The 24759-nt window shown below is 34.8% G+C and overlaps 1 long non-coding RNA gene across 1 annotated transcript; it reads left to right on the forward strand.

The window, feature by feature from the left end:
- The first annotated feature begins 6558 nt into the window (after positions 1–6558).
- LOC110741049 lies at positions 6559–24342 on the forward strand. The gene is made up of 3 exons (XR_002516618.2): positions 6559–8447; positions 9796–9908; positions 23766–24342. It is a non-coding gene; the product is annotated as an uncharacterized LOC110741049 (long non-coding RNA).
- The last annotated feature ends 417 nt before the right edge of the window (positions 24343–24759 follow it).

Here is a 24759-nt window from a genome sequence, read left to right on the forward strand (position 1 = left end):
TAAATATCTATGTGTATATATTTATATGTGTTGTATGTGTGTATATATGTGTGTGTATATATACACACACACATATATACACATATATATATTTCTACATGCATTATTGCTGCATTGTCAACTTGATGTATCCGTAAAAGAACACATGTGAAATTCACTGTGGTGTTTTTGAGTTTGCTAGGGTAATATTTGCCTATTTCTTGCCAAATGTATTGTGATTCATGGAAGTTTAGCATTGCATCCAAACTCTGGATAATGTTAAATCTTGTGAACGTCTCAACTGTGAAAGTGTTTACTTATTAACTGAATTTTAAAAGGTACCACCCACATGCTAGCATGGTGCTAATATTTGCTGATCTTTGGTACTACTGAAATTTTGTTAATGTGCATTGCAGATTTAATATTAGTTTGACATCTGTTTGATGTCTGGTGAATGGTAACATTCCTCGCCATTTGGAGTATAATAGAAAATATAACATTGGGCAATTTTCAGGAGCAGGAATCAGAAAAGATCCAAATAATGCAGTGGTTCATTGTGTTACTATTCCTTAGTTTAATACTGCCACAGAATATAATATATTCTAAATTTTTGAAACGTAAAGAAAATATTTCTTCATTTGTTGCAAATGAGAGACAACCTGTGATAGCAGATATGACTTCAGTTCTGATTCAAATACTGCTAACCAACTCTGGGACCTTGGGCTAAGTACTTAACCTTATTTGACTGTCAGTTTTTTCACCTTTAAAATGATGGGATGACTAGCCTCTAAATATTACCACTTGTTCTATCATTCTGTGATTCTAGGTTCTACGGACTGAACATCGCAATAGATGTTAATAAAAATATGATTTAATTTGAGAACATCTGTTACAATCTGTAACATATTCTGCCAAGTCCTTGACCTTAATTTTACTATAGACATCAGAGACTCTACCCTGCATTTTACCAAAGGAACATAAATTATGCTTGTGTCTAGAGTAGTGTCAAGCTGACTGAAAGATATGCCATATTTGTTAATATTATCATTAAATGATTTCTTAAGGTTTTATATACCACCAATGATATAGTTCAGTGCTATTTTAGCATTAGAAATTACATAAGCATCCTTTTTGCATTTTTATTTTTATACTTATTGCAAAATACAAGTGTTCTTGTTAAAGGCATTAGACTTTCTCAAAATAAATGTGGATTCAAAAATAATTCTGTAACATATATATTAACATATTAATTGATTAAATATGCTGCTGTTTCATTTTCCCTAATAAATATTTCCTTACTAATAACAGTAACTATTTCCATCATTTATCTAAAATTTGCTTTGTTGGATTAAACATTTTATTTTTATAATTTCTTACCTACAATAAAAGAGTTTGGGCTATAAAAATAATAAAGTTTCCCCAATTTTAATTTACTAGAATGGAGATACGTATACATCTCCTTGGTTTATAGTAAACCTGTGAAGAAATATATACATATTTCCATATATGATATAGAATTCTATATATCATATTATATAGAATTTTTGCAATCTATGATTTTACTATTTGTGAAGAATATAGATTTTTAAAAGCAAAAGTGTATCCCTCTATGGTTAATTATTAAGCAAAGGCAAATCTTTGACTTCAAAAGGAAGAATGGATAATAAACACGTAATTCATTAGACTCAGCACACTTCAGTGCTTTGTCTTTCGGAGTCTAAGTTTCCCAATATGTAGATGCTGGTGGGGAAAGGGCAGGGTAGTGATCACCTTGAGAGATATAGTGGATTATTTGAGATAACAGCAGAACAGCTCTTGCCCCATAGTTATCGGTTAGTGGACAATAACCACTATTTAATGATTAATTTAATATGCAGAATAAAGCTACAAAGAAGAAGATTCCCGGGGCTCATGCTGTTTTATGACTGTACGTTAGGAACATACACTTATTTTATGTTGTCTCAGGCTCTTTCCTTTAGTCAGACAAATGTCAATAATCACATTGGGCTTCTTACCGCTGTCTTCCTGATCCTGTATTGTTGGTCAGAATTGGCCAGATATTTACAGAATTTGAGGTTCAAGTGTTGATTTTTTTTCTCCCAATATAATTTAGTATTTTAAAATTAGCTTTTTCATTGTAGCCTTTTAAATAGCCTTGTCCCTGATTTTCCCTAGAATCCATTGATTATTCCATAAAGAAAAATTCAGTATCATCAATGAGAAATAAATAATTTTAATATTTTGCAAAAGAAATTCTAGAAAGCATAGTGGGGGTATGCATTAACTTCCTCTGATTGTTTTACCCCCCTATACCATGATCTTCTCTGGTCCCTTTATCCCAGTTTACTTCTAGTCCCAGCCTGTTTGTGCTGGGTGCCTTGCTTGTCTACTTGGGGTCTTCTGCTCCCACAGAGCTGCCTGTGGTGTTTGTGCTTGAGAAGTCCAGGTACCTCATGGAAAGGAGTGGAGAAAAGGGATAGAGAGAAGAGAAAAAAAATTCAATTTTCATTGTGCTTTGCAAAAGTACAAAATGTCCTTTTAAAGATAGCCTCTTACATATACTCACTATACTCGTTTGTGGACTGGCTAGGACAGGACTTACCATCTCCTTGGTAAAGACATTGGGACTTATAAGGGTTAAATAACTTGCTCAAGGTCATGCAATTTGGAAACATTCCAATCCAGTTAAAGCCTATATCTTCCAAATGAGCTCCAGGATTCTTTCCATTAGTTCATTCCAACATCTCTATTCTGGGACTATTATCGGTAGTGCCTGAACTTGTCTTTGGGAATTCCCGTCATTCATGCAAGGGTTTCATGAAGTACTTTGATTATGAAAAAAGGAGAAATCTTAAAACTTTACTATGATGACAACTAAGAATGTTAACAGCTAATATATTAAAATAAGATGTAAAGCTTTAGCGAAGATACGTATCCCCTCACTGTATCTTCTCAAAAGCAGAGTGATTAACACTGTCAGAAGCTTCCCCCATAGCAGACATGAGAAGAATAGTAGGAGTAGGTAGTTATGTTTCTGCCAGAATAGGCAAGTTTTCTTCTGTGAATTCAGGAGAAAAGGATGAGATTGCTATGAGATCAATATTGGCTTATTTCGTTTGGTACAAACAGCATAGTATCTACCAGTGGTAGGGAGCAGGGTAGTACAATGCCTTGAACATGTGCTCAGAACAATTAAATAAATTGTTTTTATGTTGTCAGGTGAATGAGATCAAAGCATTCAGAAAATGCCCCTGGATTTCAAGAAAATCAATATTTCATAAGTATTGTTTATAGTTCATAATAGTTCAGATTAGTTGCTTTAGCAATAAATAAGCCAGCAGCATATTTTTTGAATTTTTTTCTTTTGTAGAGATTGTTCTAAGCCCTACATCACATTATAATCATTTAGAAATTTAAAAAAGTGAAATAAAACAGCAAATCCTATTTCAGACCAATTAAACCCCTCTCTGAGGGAGGCGCCTGGATATATATTTTTTAAAGCTCCCTAGGTGATTTGAGCCTGTGGCACAGTTGAGAAACAGTGGTTTGTAACATCAATGGTCTTGGGGAACCTACCAAGAAAGCTTCTTTTGGTCATGAAGTTTTATGTGCATCTACTTCAGGGTCAGTGATAATGCGCCCTTTCTTCTTTTTCACGGTAGCTCTATTCATAATCCCTCAGTTTTCTGAAGGGGATCTAAGGTAGACACACCAGCCTGCAGTGTGCCTTGCAATGGTAAGTGAAATGTAAGAAGCGTAACGTGAGAGCTGATTCAGGGTCCAAGTCCTGTACAGGCTTCTTATTGCTTGATGACAAGTTACTATGACTGTTTCTTGCTTTTTCCTTGTCTTGTTCCATCATTTTCTTTATCCTTTTTCTCATTTCCCATCTTATTTATTTCTTTGGGTTTCTCAGTTTTGTGTGTGTGTGTATGTGTGTGTGTGTGTGTGTGTGTGTGTGTGTGTTTCCACTTTCTTTTTTTGGAGAAAATATACTTGCTTGAGGATAAGGAAGGGAGTCTAAAACCAATGCTAACGGGCATCCATTGTAATACCAGCTGATTCTACCATGTTCACTTTAATTTTTGGTTCAATAATCATTTTTCAAATGGCTTAGATATTTGTATGATTCCCAGATGTTCTAGATGATCACAGCACAACTTAGCTTTCGCTTTAAATGTCAAACATGAGGGATACTTGCAAAGTATTAATTGGTTAAATTTACTGGTTTTCAATAACTATTAATTCATTATCATTTTTTGTTATGGATAGTTAATCTACATTATTCTCAGTGAAGACCATATCCTATTAATTAATTTAGCTTTCTAAAAACATGATTGATCTGGAATTCCAGGGAAGAAAAAGTTAGAGATGTCTGATCATTTCAAAAGCCTTTCTTCCGTCTCCATTGTCCAAAACCAAAGCTATATTGGAGAACAAATTGTACAGTAAATATTTACATGTTTTCCTTATGATCTAACATGTATTAATTTAAAACTCATGCACAAACATTATGCACTACAGATGATTAAAAATAAAGAGCCTAGAGAATAATGTGTGATCTTGCTTTCTTTAATGTATGTATTTGTGTCAATACCAGTGACTGAGTGGTATACAATTTCAGTTTTCTTTAGTTCCACAGTAAACTCAAGATCATTTCTGGATGCTTCTCAGCTTTTCCAGCTCATGTTGAGCTATACGTGGGGAGGGTAGAATGTTTCTGCTTCAACAGAAATTTTTCCCAATCCACACTGAATGAAATATCCATGTGTCTCATAGTTCATTAATCCTTATTCTGAGTTCTTGTTACAACTAGAATTTTTAGTTCCTCAGCACAGTTCAGCAAGTCTCATTTCTAATGAAATAATCTTTAACTAAATCCTCATTTCACTGTCTGTCAGGTAAAAGTTAAGAACACTAAGTTAGTCCTAGACTCTTCTCAAGGAGCCTTCAGACCATTGAGTGAGAAGGATATAAATGATCAATTTCACTGAAGCACAGTAAGTGCCTAATAACACAGAAAAGGGAAAGACACATGCTGCTTAGAGGAAGAATAAAAGAACACCCCCAAAATTACACATGATCTCAGCTTTGAAAGATAATTAGCAGTTAGCTAGGAAAAGAAAACGGTGACTGTATGCAAAGACACATTGGCATATTCAGAGATCATGTGGAATTCAGAGTGATTAGATCAGGACATTTATCGAGAAGTGGTGGGTGGAGGGAGGATTCTGAAAAATTTAATGAAAATCTGATCTTGAAAATTTTTTTTCTCTGAGGACTTTGGACTTGATTCGGTCGGTAATAAGGAAGTAAACGGAAATTTAAAGCAGAAGTGATTTGTGAATATTTGTTTTTTATGAAGTTATTTCTAGCATAAGAGGATTAATTAGGAATCAGTAGCAGGTAAAGCAGTACAAAAAAAAAGAGATATCCCTAGCCTTGGAGAGAAGATGGAGAAGAGGATTAATGCTTACCAGATGTTCATGAAATGTAATTGACAGGACTTGCTATTGGTTGGGCTTAAATTGTAAAGGGGTTTGCTTAGGAGGTTAACTTTGAAGTACCTGAAATCACTAGGGGTAACTAACAAATCACTATAAATTCATGCTTGGCATTTGAGAGAGAGTAGAAGTAACATTGATATACTAAACAAAGTGCAGAGTGGTTAGAATGAAAAGATAAATTCACCAAAGGCAAAACTCCAACGGCAGGGTTTTCATTGTCAGATTGTAGAAGGTGCTATCTTTAGTAGAATTCTCCACTTTCCAAGTTTAGTAGGATTTCTACACATTCAGCTGAATGTGAACTATCTTATGACTCACCAATATAAATTATATTTTACATGCCCTTTGAATCTCTGAGAAAAGAATTGGCTTAATTGGTAGTTTATTATCCTTTTTTATTTTTAAAGACATTTAGGTATTAGAACAGTAGTGATATGTTTCTTCATAATAATAACAGTAGTGATTACTAATTACTTTGAAATGTTAACTAGAAGTACAATGCTAAGGGTTATATTTACAATTCTATAAAGTAAGAACAATTCCTAGCCTTATTTTATTACAGATAAAGAAAATGAAATTTGGAGAGTTCCATAACTAGGATTCAACTTTGGGTTTCGTGTCTCCAAGATCCCGTGCTCTACAGGAGCGGTTTTGAAATGTTACTGATGCCTTGATCCACCTCGAGATTTTGGCTTAATTGCCTTGAGTGAAACTCAGTCCTAAACGGTCCACTGATAGTTCTAATTACAGCCAGATATGCAAACCACCGTTTTAAACCTTATCATTTCACTACCTTCTGCTTTGGAAGATACCATCACAATCACAATCTCAATTGCTCCCCCTGGAGCTCAATGCAGATAGTGCACTATGGAGCTGCACAGTGTGGCAGCTGTGCCTAAACACAAATTCATCCTCTGGAAAACCCTCAAATCCAAGAATTTTAATAAGTATAATTAATTTAAAGCCTTTCTTTATAGCAAAAAAAAAGAGAGTCTGGAAAAATTTTCTAACTCATTAGGATTATGTGATAGTTTTAATCATATTGTTTTTATATTTATCAAGAAAAGATATAATCAATATATTTATTTGATTGAATTTAGGTATAACCAATAAAATAATAATAGATTGAGAATATTTTAATTTTTGAAATGGAGGGCAATGTCATGATGTGACTATTTGTGGCTATTTTGTTGGAGAACGATAGAAATGATACAACTGTGAAATGAGGGGGACTAGAATGAACTGCCGATCTCAAAACGTGCAGTTTTCTCATGGCTTTATTTACTTGTTTGAGGACTTCACAGAGCTCCTGAGCAAGTAGAAGGGATGAAGAACCTATCCAAAAATAACAAAATCAAGGAAGAGGCAGGACAGTACTAGGCTGAAGGTCTAGATAGAATCAGCTCTGTTATGGCGCTGGGACGGTGCAGTGTGATCCTGGGTAGCAGGAGGAAACTTTTATGAATGAAGGCAGTGGGAATGGAAGGAGAACAATACAAACACTTGTTCTTATGGAAAGAGAATGAGCATTGGAGATAGATTAGTCTACTCTCATACTTCACTAGCTGTGTGATCTCAGGTCAAATCATTAACAACTCTGAAGGTCAGTTTGCTTTTCTATAAAAAGAGGTGGTAATGAATTTATAAATGTGAAAGTACCCAACCCAGAACCTTGTTACTGATTTTTTTCTTCCCATTGGCTTCAGCTGAAACATAGTGGTGGGAAAGCAGGAAACTCCAGGGAATGGTGAGGTGGTGGTGGTAAATCAAAGAGAAGGTGAAAATGAGGTGGGCTAGAGATGGAACAGTTTCAAGAACAGACACACACAATCAATTCCACTTGCTTGCAAAGGAAAAACCACCGCTGTAACGCAGCAGCCTCTTATCCATCCAGGGAAAATTCAGCTTGCCATGCTTTTGGCAGCATGGGCTGGATACTCTGTAGGGTCCCCTCACAAAGAGCACAGGCTACAGTCACTTCATTTTCTAATGCTGCTGCCTGAGTTTTCATTTAATTAACAAGGCTGACCTTTAGAATGAGAGTTTTTTTTTCTTCCTTTATCTTAGCTTTACTATGATCCTAATGGAAGCTGAAAATCCGACAGTAAAGAGGTCCAAGGTTTCACTGATAAGGCTAATGTGTTGTTTCTGTATTTACAGAAAAAAAAAATAATAGGCATAATTATAGATGCATATGCCAAAATCCCTTTCAGATAAATCTGACCTTAAGTAGGTGGGAACAGCAGGAAATGAAAGATAAGCCCTGGATAAGTATATATCAAAAAAGACATCCCATATACCAAAAAACTGAGGCCCTAACAACACATGTCCTTGTAATTAGCTGTATTAACAGCATATTAGAGTTAGATTCTTACTCAATCCTCTCAATCTCTGGATATGGTGAAGTAGCTACTTTAAGCCTCTGTTGTGCACAGCGTCTGTGATGCTCTCTAGACAGAATGGCCAAATGAACGGGGGAGAAAGGGGAGAGTGACCCGCTATGGTGAATGCCATGGGGCCGCAGCCCTGCATGCTCTGTCTTTGCTCATGGTTGATGATGTTGTCCTTTGTCCTTTATAGTATTAGCAAGCAGATGGTGGCCCTCAAGCACCGGCAGAGTCTAGAGAATAATGCATCATTGGCTCTGCCCTGGATTTATCCACAAACTCCCATGAGCCAGTGTCTGCTGAGAGAGTTAGTAAGATCTGCCTTGATCCTAAGTATAAGAGCCATAACTGTTATGCTTGTGTTTTCTTCTTGGGTGCCCTTTTCTCTTTCTATTAGGGAATACTTTTTGTCGGCTCTTCAGGGAGACTGTTCACATGAATGGAATTCTAAATGGAGATTCTGTTTCTAAACTAGAGCTAACTCTGACTGTTCCTGACTGTGTCTGCAGACTAAGGAGTGCCTCGTTGTCATTAAGTGCGTGGCTTCACACTAGGATCACTCATTCAGATGATGGTGAGGTTTTGTTTTTTTGTTTTTTGTTTTTTTTTTTTTTTTTTGATATTGAGGATAGCAGCGAGTCTTTTCCCAGCTTCGCCCCATTGGTAAGCAACCAGCTATCATTGGTTTATTGACAGATTAAACAAAATAATACCAGGACTATTATAACTACCCTTGGGTCCAGAGAAATGCTGAAGTTTGTGTTTCCCCCGCTGTGAGCACCTTTAATCCTGTACCCTGACAGCAACGAGCAAGTATTGAAGGCAGAGTAGCAGATTTCAATTTCCTTCTCTTAAAGGTTTGCCAAACATCATTAAATACAAAATAGAGCAAATAAATAAGTCAGCTGTGACTGGAATCTTAGGGTGAACACTCCTAGGTAAGTTCTATGCCACATTATTATGTCCCCTAGTTTTCTCTGATAGTAGTAGTACAAATAGCAAATTAACATTACTTTCCTGGGCATATTTCCACTGAATTAAAAGAGAATAGTTCTTATGTTGCTCATCTAGCAGCCTTGCTCCAGGTACCAACATTACTTTAAATGAAGAAAAGGTCAAAGAACAATGAGGCAGGAAGTACTGCTGCACTTACAGCATCTCCTGCTATCTTCCCAGCAGTCTTCCCATCTTTGGATATTTTCAACCCATTATAGATGAGTTCACTGGAGGTCACATGATTTGCCACATACCTGAATGAACTGTAGAAAAGAAGTGCTATAAAATTCTTTTTGTGTGCCCATTGGTACTCACTCCTACACACACAAATACACACACACACACAAATACATGTATATGCTCTTATTTTAACATAACCAAGATTTAAAAGCTGTTTGTCATCTTCAAGCTCTACTATATGATAGATTTCTTTTCAACTTAGCTCATTATATACCTTATGCAAAATTTGGGGCCAAACAGCAATTTTTATAGCATACTAGTCATTTATTCTAACAGCAGTGGTAGGAAAGAGTCCAACTATTTTAATTTGAGCTGGCATGGCATTTAAATGTGTTCTCATACAGGATAATAGCAGTCATTGCACATATCACAGTAGAAATAAAATTCTTCTATAAAGAGAATGCAAGGTGGAGGGTCATATGACCTTTACAAGGACCTGTGTAGAAAATCCTGTCCTAGCTTTGAATTCTATTTTTAGTAGGACAGATATTCTCTGACAAAAGGTTTTTTCCTCTTTCTTATTTTTTTCAGATATTAACAACATCTGCAATATTTCCTCCCATTGATGTTATCGTCCATATGGCAGATTTAACATCATGCCTGTCAGTTTTCTAAATCTTCCCAGGGAAAAGCAGTTTTGCACTCACCTCCTTATGTATCATTCTAGCTCTTATTTCTTTTTCCAGATAAAAGGCCTGTGAAGCTAAATGAAACTAGAAGCTAAAACTGTTATCCAGAGCTAGTGACACTGGACTCCTCTCCAGGGAACCAACTGCATCTATTTAAAATAAACTTTCAGGTGAGCATTTGGGAAATCTTTACTGAATAGAAAGGCTCTTGATAGAATGCAGGAGTCTCTACAATAGAAGATTGACCTTGACTATGCAGGACAACTTTGAGGTTTTTGCAGCATTGTAAATGAGGGTCCAATGATCTAATGTGGATATCCAGTAAAATACTTTTCTTCAGTATCCATATAGTTGTCAAACTAACAATAGACAGGGGAGAGGAAAAACTGCTAATGAAGATTCCCTTTTTCTTCCTCGGTAATGGCTGCAAGTGAGCTTGAGCACATGTAGATGGGCACATAGCTAGGAAATCTAAGTCCAAAATAAAGTTTCTTTAATTAATTTCTAACAAATTATAAATATTAATTATTCATTTATAAAACACAAACATTCAATTTTCTATCTCCACTTTTTCCTATTTCTTCTTGCATTGAAATAAAAAGAAACGAAACTAGCTTCATCTCTTAACATGTGCCTGCTACTCTTGGAGTAGTGGGGAAAGAGAGAGAGAGAGAGAGAAGCAAAAACAGTTGTGTAATATGAAGTGTGGCAATAGATGTGAGATCTAACTCAGGGTGTGGTGACAAGGAGAAAGAAAGGGGTGTGGTCAAAGGTAGATACAAATAAAAAAGGTCATAGGATGGAACGGAGCAGAAAATGTGGTGCTGGCTCTTTTTTCTAGCAAATCTGTATCAAATGATTGGCAGGTGCTGTCTGTAACTTTGTGTTATAAAGAGCCATAAACTGACTCATGGGCCTTACAGAGGCTAGAAGCATTTGTTTCCACAGCACTCAATTGGCATTGGCATTGGAGCACTGAGGTCATATTGTGTGGTGTGTTTGGCTGCCTATCTTCCTCAGTAGGCCACCAGAGTGAATGGTCTTTTACTTATTCATCTCTATTTTCTCAAAGCTAGCAAAGAGTCTGGCACATAATAGTCACCCAAAAATGTTTGTTAAATGTTTATTTGGAACCTGAGTCAAAATGAATTGTAGTGTCTTGCCTTTGATAATAAGGATTTTGCATGAATGTACAAGGAATATGGGAAGAAATTATACTTCCTGTTCAATGTAAGTAAATAGAAATAAAACGTTATAAAGAAAGCACAAGAATTTGCAGAAAGAGAGGAAACAAGGACAACCAGGAGAATAGAGACATCATTTCTTGAGGGTGCAATTTGAGAAGAAACAGCTTCAAGGAGACAATGATAGAAGGGAGATCCTGGGAAACTCCTAACTGCTAGAAAATTTGAGGTGCATTTTACAAACGTGTGGCTCTCAATTGCAGAGGACAAAAACACCTCTTTAAATATCCACAGCTACATAGAATGACCATGTAAATAAGCTATAGTGCCATATAATAAATTGTTCTACACAAAAGTACTTAAATTTGAGTTTATTAAAAATATAGAAGATAGGGAAACACATGATCAGATCCCATAAGGAAAAAAGAAAACTTTTAATGTGAGTCCCTTTAAAAGACAACTAAGTCAGTTGTTTACAACAAATGTTTAAAAGTGGGAAAAAAAGGTGGAGGGGCCCTATTCTCAATTAAAGGATATTCAAAAGATATAACACATAGAATTTATTTCGATCCTCACTTGAATAAATCAGCTTCAAAAAGACATTTTTCAAAGAAAACAGGGAAATTTGAATATGGATTAGAAATGAAACAATGTCAAGGAATTACTGCCAATTTTTGTTGATTGTGATAATGGCACTGTAGTTATATACGAAAATACTCCTCTATTTTAGAGAAACATACTGAAATACACCGGAGTGAAATGACATGATGTCTGATATTTTTAAATATTTCAGTCCAAAGAAGAAAGAACAAAATTTGAAAAAAAGAAAGATTGGGCAAGAGTAGCAAACCTAAATAATTATTATTACATCTAGGTGATGAATCTATGGTGTTTCTATATTCTTCTCTCTACTTTTGTGCATGTCTTAAGTTTTTAAGTAAAAAAAAAAAAAAAACTTTAACATTATATATATTAGCCTATATTTTATGTTATAAATAAGTGCAGAACCATTGTTATGTTTTGTGCAATCTGTTTACCCCTGGATATAGACTATTTACTGTGAACTGACATCCTTAAAGTATATATTTATGATGTAAATTTAAGTTAATATGTACTCTTTTCTTAAATCTTCTTCAGACATAGTGACTACCAATAAAGTCAATTTTTTCTTATGCTAGTCAAATGAAAACCTGTAATTGTAAAAATTCAACTGTATGTTTCACAACTGACTGATGTGATAGAAGAAAAAGAATACATTTGCTACTTCTGAGTGAAGTAAGAAGAGATATCTTTCTGAAGGGTCTTTCGATGTATCAAAAGGCCTGTTTGCCTCACTAGTGGCTCCTTGGGTTAATTTCTGAAAACAAACAAACAAAAACATACCTTTGTGACAGAAGTAAGATAATGTATATTCTAGGAATGGTTAACATAGTAGTTGGTCTGAAATCCATTATCACAAATCACAGACGAAAAATTGAGAAAGCTATAACAGATCATGACAATTTTGACATTGGAGGTAGAAGCCATAGATTAAGATAGGAAATAAGAGCTTTTGGAAGACGCTGAACACACCGTATTACCCAGAGTTTTCTGCTCTGGATGTCTAAGAGGTCACAGTAAGGCCTTGAACACAGGGAGTAAATCATTGAGGTAAAGGTGGTAGAGAACTTGGTTAGCTAGGATATAACTGTGGATGAAAGTCAAAATAAAATAAACTAAATTACATTTTTCACTCCCACTTCCCATCTTCCCTCTGAAAACATTTTTCATGAAAATATGTTTATATCAGGAAGTTAGAATTTGAAATAAAGGAAAATGGGGATTGTGACTCTTAGACATAGCTCTGCCTTTTTGCAAATAGGAGCTCAGTGGTTACACAGAAATGCATCCCTGAAAAGCAAAGTGGGCGCCCACGGAATTGTCATGGTTCCTCTTTCCTCTTGCCCCACTAGGGCTTTGAAGAGGGAGGACTTAATTGTTAAGAGGAAAACATGAAGATAAAAACTGAATGGCTTCTATGTGTAGACATTCTTTCATTCAGAAATATATTAATAATATTTAGGGTTCGAAAAATACAAAAGGAAACAAAATTATTTTTATTATGTTATAGAAATTGTTTGAAGGCTCATAAAATGGAGAGGTTTGAATTAGATACCTACAGTTTTTATAATGTATGTTTGGTTATGCATGGGAGAGTGGGTGGAGGTGGATATAAGGAGAGTGTCTAGAAAGGGAAAATTGAAATTGGATCCACATATTTTAAATTGCAGTGCCATATCTTTAACCACTTCTGTTTTTTCTTCCAATTGTGTCAGTATTTATGTATTTGCTTCTATGTATATTCAGTACAATTTTAAAGCAATTTTGCTATTTTATCTCCTTTCCATATTAAAAAAAAATCCCTTAATTTCTTGAAACACAGATTTGAATGAACATGAAACTGTAATAAATCATTATTTGGATTTTTCTAATATAAAAATATTTTAATTTGCTCATTTAAACATTTTTATTTCTTTGCTTTTAAGAAGTTTTATTTCCTTCATTATATAACACTGCTTTCATTGCCTTCTTTTAAATGATGAAGTTATAAAGCTTTCATTTTGGTTCGGAAAATCACAGCTCTACTGAAAGCAATCTAAACCATATTACCTTAGTATAACCAATTTAACCTTTTAACATTGTAGACCAAAGGAGACCAAATGCCAGAACAAATTCTTCATTTTCTGGAGAGAAGTTGATGGCATGCCTTCTTACTATGTACTCAGGATAGAAAAAGATCACTAATACAATATTCTGGACTGATTTTAGATCATGAGTTTTATTAACAGGATAAAGGTGTACTAAGTTCTGCCTACATTAACAGACCTGAATTTGGTGTCATAAAACATATTAAGGGAATAGCCAATGGTCTTTGCCTAAAGCAGTTGTTCATTTGAGAAAAGAAAATCCATTTGTATGGAATGTAACACAAAGCACTGTCAACAATAATAATAAGGCAGCCCAGTTTTTAGGTACAGGGTGGGAAAGTTCTATGTTGTGTCTGAAATGGTCAGGCAAGAAGTAGACTTGAGCTGTATCAGTAAGAAAAGATAAGTTTTGTACAGCTGTCCTGAATAACATTTTAGGCTGAAAGAATACTATGAATATGGACAGGGTAATAAGAATGTGGATGACAGGTTTGGAAGGCTGCTTCAGTTAGTAACCTTGGAGCAGAGGATTCAAGTACATGAATGTAGGGGAAGAGAGCAGGGTATTGGAACATCGGAAAGAGGCAGTGTCCGACTGTGGAAGGTGGACATTGAACTTTATTCTATAGATAGTGCTGGGCCTCTAAGGGCTCTAAAGAAACAATTCCAGTCCACTGCTTGCCTGACCATTTTAGACACAACATAGGACTTGCTGCCCTGTGCCTAAAATTGGTTTATGTGAAGCAGTTTTCATAAATACTAATCTGGCAATATTTTTCAGATTGCTTTGGAAAGGGAAGAAAAACTCAGTGAGGAAAGGATTCAATAATCCAAGCATAATAGATACAAACCAAAAATAGCATAGCAAAGTAGAAAAGATAACAATTCTAAACTGTGATTTTGAATTTTCAGTTCAAGATAAAACAAATAGCTACCTTATGAGCTTTGTCAGCTGTTTTTAAAGGTAGCATCCTTCTTTTCTTCCTACCAGTTTCCTGTTTATATTCTGACCTGATAGTCTGATAGAGAATGTATTTTGGGATTTTTCTCTCTGCCTTTCATCCTTATTAAAAGCACTGTCCCAGTGATGTTTGTGATGCCCATAAAACTCTTAGCCAAACTGAGGACAAAGAATCTGACTCAGATAATGAAAAATAGACCTGTCTATCTGAATGTGACAAAGCATTCCATTTTTAGTGGTCTTTGAACCTATTGGGAAACCCATATTATAATTTATTTCCAAAAGATTGGAAGTTCAAGAGTTCTAAAGGCAGACTACCTGTGTTCAATGTCAGATTTACCCTATTTTATTCTAACACTGGAATGATAAAAATACATTATGAACATTGTATAAGATAGCATATTCTTCACATGGTGACATGCACATATTGAGTACTCAATAAGTTTCAGGAATTACTAACTTTCAGAAATTTATTTTTGTTTACTTTTATGTAGTTATTTTGCTTTGTATATAAGTGCAGCTACAGTTCATGATGATTATATAATTATTGATGACCATATTCAGTTTGGGTTCATAAATTATTTTTAAGTAGATATTTTAGTTTCTGCAGTATCATAACTTCTCAATACCACTTTATATTGATGTCATGTTCATAGACTATGTACTGATGTTCATGCAGATTAACCACAGGATATAGAGGAATACTATTTGATTCCATTTAGGAAGCATTCATTGAAAACTGTGTACTATGTTAAGTGTATATGTCATGGTCCCTGACTTCAAGGGGCTTGTAGGTAAGTAAACAGACACACATGTAAATAATAATTACAGTATAGTGCACAATTTCACAGTAAGTGTAGACATAAGGCTAGGATTAGCACAACTAACTGTCTTAGGGAAAGGAGATGACTTTGCAAAGGAAGAGACATATGAACTATGCTTTTTAGCTATTCATCTATTGCATTTCAGGATTATATTTGTGCAATAGGGTATAATGGGGTGAAAGTTAAAGAGGAAGGACAATTGTAAAACGTGAATCAGAACACTGTTTGCAAAGTACTGAAGCATAAATCCATTGCCAAGGCAATAAGCAGAATATGACTTCAAGTTGAGGAGCAAGATATACACCAGTGCTGCCCCATAGAAATAAAATGCTAGCCACATATGAAACTTTAAATTTCCTAGTAGTTATGTTTTTAAAAAAGCAAAAATAATTGGATTAATTTTTATATTTTATTTAATGCAATGTTTCTAAAATATTACCATTTCAACATGTAATTCATATAAATAATATTCATGAGAATTTGTATCTTCTTTTTTCATATTAAGTCTCAAAAATTCAGTATGTATGCTACGTTTACAGCACATCTCAATTTTAAGTGCTCAGTAGCTACATAAGGTTAGTGGTCACTGTGTTGGACAGTACAGGGCAGATTCAGACCATGAAGAGCTTGAACTTTCTATTAAGGAATTTAGACTATATCCTATCAAGTTTTGATAATATGTGAAGTGTATTCATCTGATGAATGTCAGCATTATATCTTCTCTCTAAGGCATTGAGGATGTTCATGGGTAGCAAAAATATTTAACCAAGAGATATAGGAATATTTGTATTCTGCTGTTGAACAATCACCTCTCCTCAGGAGGTCTTTAAGGAAGGAAAGGAAGAGAAAGTCATCCTTAATGACTAGACGGAATTTTCACCCAATTCCCCTGGAGCATTCCAAGGAGCTACATTGGACCCCATGAAGAATGCCATTACCAAAGCCAAATCATTCTGAATGGTCTAGAAGCAAAGCAGCCTCAAGGACCACTTTAGATTTCCTTCCAAAGCTCAAACTTAGAGCCCATTACTCTACAATGAGAAGAGGGATGAGAGCATAAAGTAACAAGAGAAACTGAAGGAAAGATTGATGTCTAAGAGGGTTGGTATTGGGGAGGGGGAGTGAGCAATTTTATTGTTAAGTTCCTAGGCTTTTGGTAGAAAACTTCTTAAATAAAAAATACTAATATCTTAAGTGAAAAAGATACCAGAGACCCTCCAGTATCTTACCACTTAACCCATATGACTCAGGACACTCAACTCTTTGTTCCTACTGTTTTAAAGAACTACACCTTATATTTGTTAGCTTGGCACCTGGAACAGTGGCTTCAAGTACAAGTATAATGACCAACAACTCTTGTAAAATTAGAACACTGCCTTCTCTCACATAGATGAAATGACCTGACCCATTCTTGGGAAGAAGTAATGAGACCCACATAAAAGATATTTAAACTTCAACCTAGAGGACAATGTAAGTTTCCAGATGCTTCTCTAAATTTTCAAAGAATTGGAGAGCATTTATTGGTTTCCATGGATGACAGAAGCATTTTTTAAAAAAAATTTTGCTTTACAAATTATGTAAATTTTTACAAATTGTACAAATTCTGTTTTGCATGCGATAGTTCTAGTTCATGCCCTCCCTACCCCCAGCATCCTGTTTAATTCTGCATTTATTACATTTTAAAAAGCGAAAACTACATTGTTAGTACTGGTTACATTAAAATACATCAGAATGGATTTATTCTTGCATTTTGTACTTCTAGCTTCTGTCATAGTCTTACCTATTAGCATGTTTGAGATGCATATACCATGAATCGAGTTCTCACTCTATAGGACTGTATAGAATATAACTCATTAAGTCTTAAAGAAAATGAATGATAAACCCAACTTTCCTATCCCAACTCTTTCCAGAATTGAACACACATCTCTTTTTTAGGTATTAGTCAGCAGGTACTTGTTGATGAAACAGTGTGTATTGACAGAGAAAGCTAGGGAGTACTATATCTTTCTGGTTTTAGTTTGTATTAGAAAAAGTGGGCAATTCTGCTGCTTCTGCCAGGCACTTAGTGCTAGAGCCAGTTGTGCCATGGCCTACGTTGCTGGTTTCAAAAGCATGAAGCCTCCGGACCGCCAGTTAGTAAGTCATTGGAAAATGTGGGAGATTCTAGATTACTTATATCTGAAATACGTATAGGAAACAGAGGTTAGGTAGTTCTGCCACACAGTTTATAGAGAAAAGTCTGAAATCTCTTATTATGATAGTTTTGTGCTATAAATCTACAATATTTACTTGTCTTTTTGAAAGATATCCTTTAAGCAGCAATGAGTTCAAAAAGGAAAGTGCATGTACAATAAAATATAAATACTACATTTCAATTTCTCAAGAAAATTGATAATGATTGTAAATTGAATAAACTCTTTGTCAACTTTTATCATTTTTCATGGGGGTTGTGGTAATGTCATTGTAAACATGAAATACAAGACAAAAAGCTGCTTAAGAAGCATTTGCATCTATTTCAAAAGCTAATAATCATTTTCAGAACACTGTAGAAAATAATAATAATTTAACACATGGGGCTGCAGAAAGTGCATTTTCACACCATTGCATATAACTTTTTATTTATATAAAAACATTGTTCTTTATACATTTCATTGATTTTTAATTTCAAATTTTCATATGCATGTATGAAAAGTGTTAGAATGTTGCCTCCATTAGCAGAACTTGGCAGAGTTACATGATGTCAGTATTTTATCAGTGTCATCTGATTCCAAATAGAAAATTAATTAATTCCAATAATAATTTAATTTTTAATCCAATTTATAAAATCATAGTAATGCTTTGGAAGTTAATTTAGTAAAAGATGAAATGTTTGACAATTATTTTAGATAAAATTGTTAATTTTTGAAAACAAAACTTCTAAACTGTGGCTGAATTTGTTTTGAAATTAATTGATGATATTTAAGCAAAGGATTCAGTGAAGAGCATGTGCCAAATTTATTTTTTTGCTTAGAGTCTTGGTTTCTCTTTCTCCATTACTAAATAGAATGGTATTTGCATAGAACATCTAATTGCTAACTAAAATATATTAAGTCATCTATAAAACAAATTAAACTGGTTTTCAAATCAACATCTGGTAGAGTGTTCTTTTCAAACAAAGGTTAATTCAAGATTCACAAATTTCACCAACACAATATATTTGATAAGCACAAAATATTTATAAGCACAAAAGAGCCTCTGAATATAGCACAAAAATTTATTTCTAAAGGTATGAATTTTTAAAAAGTCTTCTATAATTTATATGATTACCTACCTAAAAGAGTTTATTTTAAACAAAGTTTAAAAACTAAGACTGGCCAGACGCGGTGACTCACGCCTGTAATCCCAGCACTTTGGGAGGCCGAGGTGGGTGGATCACAAGGTCAGGAGATCAAGACCATCCTGGCCAACAGAGTGAAACCCTGTCTCTACTAAAAATACAAAAAATTAGCTGGGCATGGTGGCGCATGCCTGTAATCCCAGCAACTCCAGAGGCTGAGGCAGGAGAATCACCTGAACCCGGGAGTCAGAGGTTGCAGTGAACCCAGATGGCGCCACTGCACTCCAGCCTGGTGACAGAGCAAGACTCTGTCTCAAAAAACAAAAACAAAACCGAACCAAACCAAAACAAAACAAAAAAACACTAACACTAAATGTTTTATTTTGATATCTTTGATACAGGCATCATAACTTTCTATTTATCAGCAATATTATTTCAGAAAAATAAAAGTATTTTAAAACATACTACATTTCTAGTAACAATAAAAATCAATATTATTTGAATTAGAGGGGCGTTAAAAAGATATGTATTTGGGCTAGGCGCGGTGGCTCAAGCCTGTAATCCCAGCACTTTGGGAGGCCGAGACAGGCGGATCACGAGGTCAGGAGATAGAGACCATCCTGGCTAACACAGTGAAACCCCGTCTCTACTAAAAAATACAAAAAACTAGCCGGGCGTGGTGGCAGGCACCTGTAGTCCCAGCTACTCAGGAGGCTGAGGCAGGAGAATGGCGTGAACCTGGGAGGCGGAGCTTGCAATGAGCTGAGATCCGGCCACTGCACTCCAGCCTGGGCGACAGAGCGAGACACCGTCTCAAAAAAAAAAAAAAAAAAAAAAAAAATTGTTGTATATAGTAAAAACTGCTGAAACATTTTTAGGATTACAAAAGAAGAAAATAATAATAAACACACCTTATTACAAAACAAAATAACTGGATATCTGAGATGTCAGTAAGTTATTATAGATTATTACAATAAGTTATAATAAGTTTTTATAGCTTAAGATTCGGTAGGTATCTGGATGGTTGTTTGCATGTTTGGTGGTACTTCACAGAATATTCTACAATTCATCTAATGAGTAAAGCCATCAAATACTCTTAGGAAAAAATATTTAATGGGGTAAAACTGCTCTTATTTTATGTTAAAATAAGATAAAATGAAGACTTAATGAATAAAAACAATATTGTTTTACTTAGGTAACTGACAGAAAGCTGTATCATAAGGGGAATTATACAAATTATGATTAGTAAAGAATGGATTATTGTTAACATTGCATCATAAAAACAGTGAAAAAAGATTACTTAGAAACTGGTATTTAATTAATTGGCTATTTTGGAAAAAATCTTTAACTATTTTTCCTTCGCTATGCATAGCAACATAACTTTCAGATGTATTGAAGTTCTAATATTTAGAGACTTGAGCATCCCTGGATTTTGATATCCACTGGGGTCCTGGAATGTATCCCTTGTAGATATCAATGGGACAACTGAACAAGCAAGAGCTAAATCTAACAAATAGCGTATCAAATAAAAGTAGCCAAAGAACAATATATACTGTGTAAGTCAATTTATATTAAATTCAAATCAAAGAAAATAAAACTGTGGTATCAGAAATAAGGATAGTTATTCACAACTTTTTAAAAATCTCAATGCTGAGTCTATGGGTATGTTCAATTTAAGAAAATCCATCAAGCTGTGCAAATCTGATTCCCATATTTGGAATGTTATCCCAGTTACATTAAGTTGATATTTTCACTGCTAATGAAATATGAGCTTTTTCATATGTTATTACATATTGTTGGAAGCACTGTTTCAGTTGCTTCAAATGTTATAGAGGCATACCTGGTTTTACTGTGCCTCACTTTATTTCGTTTGGCAGGTACACTTTTTACAAGTTAAAAGATTGTAGCAGTTCTGCATTGAACAAGTCTATTGATGCCATTTTTTTCCAACAGCATTCGCTCACTTCATGTCTCTGTGTCACTTTTGGGTTAGTCTTACAATATTTCAAACTTTTCATTATTATATCTGTTATGGTGATTGGTTATCAGTGATCTTTAATGCCACTACTGTAATTGTTTCGGGGCTCCACAAACAACACCTCTCTAATATGGCTGAACTTAATCGATGAGTGTTTTGTATATTCTGACTGCTCTACCAATTGACCATTCCTGTCTCGTCTCTCTTCCTCTCTTTGGGCCTCCCCATTCCCCGAGAAAAACAATATTAAAATTGGGTCAATTAATAACCCTAAAATGGCTTCTAAGTATTCAAGTAAAAGGAAGAGCTGCATGTCTTTCACTTAAATACAAAGCTAGAAATGATTAAGCTTAGTGAGGAAGCCATGTCAAAAGTTGAAGTAGTCTGAAAGATAGTCATCTTGGATCAAACAGTCATGTTGTTAATTCAAAAGAAAAGTTCTTGATAAAAATTGAACTTACTATTCCAGTGAACACACAAATAATAAGAAAGGGAAACAAATTTATTGCTGATAGGAAGAAAGTTTTAGTGGCTGGATAGAAGATCCAACCAGCCACAATATTCTCTTAAAGTAAAACCTAATCCAGAGTCAGACTTTAATTCTCTTCAATTCCATGAAGGCTGAGAGAGGTGAGGAAGCTGCAGAGAAGAGTCTGACAACAGTAGAGCTTGGTTCATGAGGTTCAAGAAGAGAAGCCATCTCTATAACATGAACGCAAGGTGAAGCAGCAAGTGCTGATGTAGAAGCTGCAGCAAGTTATCCAGAAGATTTAGCTGAGATAATTGATGAAGGTGGCCACCCTAAACAACAGATTTGCAATGTAGATAAAATGGTCCTATATTGGAGCCATCTGGGACTTTTATAGTTAGAGAGAAGTCAATTCCTGGCTTCCAAACCTCAAATGACCGGCTGACTCTTTTGTTAGTGGCTAATGTAGCTGGTAACTAATCTGAGGCCAATGCTCATTTACCATTCCAGAAATTCTAGAACCCTAAAGATTATGCTAATTCTACTCTATACTGCTCTATAAATGGGGGGAAAAAAAGCCTGATGACAGTACATCTGTTCACAACATGGTTTACTGAATATATTAAGCCCACTGATGAGACCTAATGCTCAGAAAAAAAAAAAAAAAAAAAAAGATTCCTTTTAAATTATCACTACTCATTGACAATGGACCTGGTCACTCAAAAGCTCTGACGGAGATGTACAATGAGATTAATGTTGTTTTTAGGTCTGCTAACACAACATCTGTTCTTCAGCCCATGGATCAAGAAGTAACTTCGACTTTCAAGTCTTATTATTTCAGAAATACAGTGATTCCTCTGAAGGATATGGGCAAAGTAAATTGAGAACCTTCTGGTAAGGATTTATCATCCCAGATGCCATTAGGAGCAGTCATAACTCATGGGAGGTGGTCAAAACATCCACATTAACAGGAGTTTGGAAAAAGTTGATTGCAACTTTCATGGATGACTGAGAGGTTCAAGACTTCAGTCGAAGAAGCAGCTGAAGATGTAGAAATAGCAAGATGACTAGATTAGAAGTGGAGCCTGAAGACGTGACTGAATTGCTGCAATATCATAAAACTTGAACAGAGGAAGATTTGGTTCTTATGAATGAGCAAAGAAAGTACTTTTTTTTTTTGAGGTAGAATCTACTATTGGTGAAGAGACTATGAGCATTGTTGAAATGACAACAAAGGATTTAGAATATCAAGTTAGATAAAGCAATGGTGGGTTTGACAGGATTGACTCTAATTTTGAAAGAAATTCTATGGGTAAAATAATATCAGACAACATCCCATGTTACTGACAAATTTTTCATGAAGAAAAGAGCTAATCAATGCAGAGAATTTTACCATCTTATTTTGGGATACCTCCACAGTTATGCTGTCCTTCAGCAACCACCACCCTGATCAGTCAGTGGCAATCAATGCGAAGGCAAGAACCTCCACCAGCAAAAAGATTATGATTCACTGAAGGTTCAAATGATTATTAGCATTTTTAGCTATAAAGTATTTTTTAAATTAAGGTACATATATTTTTAGATACAATGCTTTTGCACATTTAATAGACTATACCATAAGGTAAACATAACTTTTATATGCACTGGAAAACCAGAAAATTTGTGTGACTCACCTTTTTGTAAAACTGTTTTATTGTGGTGGCCTGGAATTGAACATTCAGTATTTCTGAGCTATGCCTGTGCATACATCTTCGTGTTTACTTAATGCTTTTCTTATTATTGTTGAATTTGATTATTTCTAATATTGAGACATTATAAAAAACTTTGATGAAAAATCTCCATACATAAATACACATCAGTATATCTGATTGAGGATTTCTTTAGGATAAATTCCTACAAGAAAAAGAGCTTAGCCAAAATATATGAATATTTAGAAGACTCTTGACAAAATTATCGTGTTTTTCCAGAAAGCTTAAGCTGATTCAAAATCCTATATTTAATATGTGACATTACATTTTTACCTCACTCTCAACAACCTAGACATATTTATTAATTTGAAAAGGAAAAAAAGAGAAGTTACATTGTTTAATTTTTAATTACTTGCTGTATTAAACCTACTACACATCTATTTGTCCATATAAGTTGTCTATTTGCATCCTTTGCCAAATTTTATATAAAATTCTTGGTGACTTTCATCTCAATTTTTAGCATTCTTTGTATTTTAAGGATGTAGCATTTCTGTCAAAGCTCCTGAAAGCATTCTCACAATATGTTGTCTTTTAAGTTGAGATGTCTTAGCTATCTAAATGTTTAATGTTTATCATTATTCATATGCACATCGGCTGTGCATAATTGAACCTTCATCTCTTTCTTTCCAGTCCTTATGCCATTTTAAATTCTTTTCTTGTCTTACTGTACTGACTAGAACCATCAGGATATTGTTGATTTGCTGTGGGAATAATGGCATTTATATTTCATTCCGAATTTCAGGCAAACAACATTCCATCTTGTACCATTAATCATGATGTGCTGTTACTAACTGAATGCATGTGTACCCCTCAAATTCATAGGTAGAAGCCCTAATGTGCAATGTGATGGGTATTTGCAGATGGAGTTTTGGGGAAATAATTTAGCTCAGATGAGACCATGAAGGTGGAATTCTCAAGATGACATGAGTGTTCTTACTAGAGGAAGAGAGACCAGAGCTCTCTCTTTCTCTACCATGTGAAGATACAGTGAGAAGGAGGCCATCTTCAAGTCTGGAAGAGGAACCTCACCAGGAACTGAATCTGCTGTCATCATGTTCTTAGACTTTGCAAACTCCAGAACTGTAAGAAATAAATGTCTATGGCTTAAACCACCCAGTATGGTATTTTGTTATAGCAGCTCAAGCTGATATGCTACAAGTATTTTTTCTAATTTCTTTTATATCTGTATATTCTTCTTTATCCTAGCTTTCATGCGTTAAAGTTGAGTTGTGTCAATTATTTTTCTACCTATATTAAAATGTTAACATAATTTTTCTCTTATGTTTTGTTAATGGTTAAATTATACTGATTGATTTGGTTGTTAAACTAGCCTTGCATTCCAAGTATAAACCCACCTTGAGCATGACATATTGTTATTTTTAATATATTCTAATAACAGTTTGTTAGTTTTTAATTTTTAAATTTTTAATGGTTTTTACATTTATTTTCATGAGATATTTGTCTATATTTTTTTTTTCAATTTTTGGCATCAAAATTATTTTGACCACATGAAATAAATTGGGTAATATTTTTTCTTTCTTCTGGAAGAATTCATATAAGATTGGTATTTTCCCTTAAATATTTAAGATAATTTACTGGTAAAGCTATATTGGCATTGAATTTTCATTGAAGAAAGCTTTAGGCCGGGCGCGGTGGCTCAAGCCTGTAATCCCAGCACTTTGGGAGGCCGAGACGGGCGGATCATGAGGTCAGGAGATCGAGACTATCCTGGCTAACACGGTGAAACCCCATCTCTACTAAAAAATACAAAAAACTAGCCTGGCGAAGTGGCGGGCGCCTGTGGTCCCAGCATCTCGGGAGGCTGAGGCAGGAGAATGGCGTAAACCCGGGAGG

Source organism: Papio anubis, chromosome 14, assembly GCF_008728515.1.
Source record: "Papio anubis isolate 15944 chromosome 14, Panubis1.0, whole genome shotgun sequence".
Lineage (NCBI taxonomy): Eukaryota > Metazoa > Chordata > Mammalia > Primates > Cercopithecidae > Papio > Papio anubis.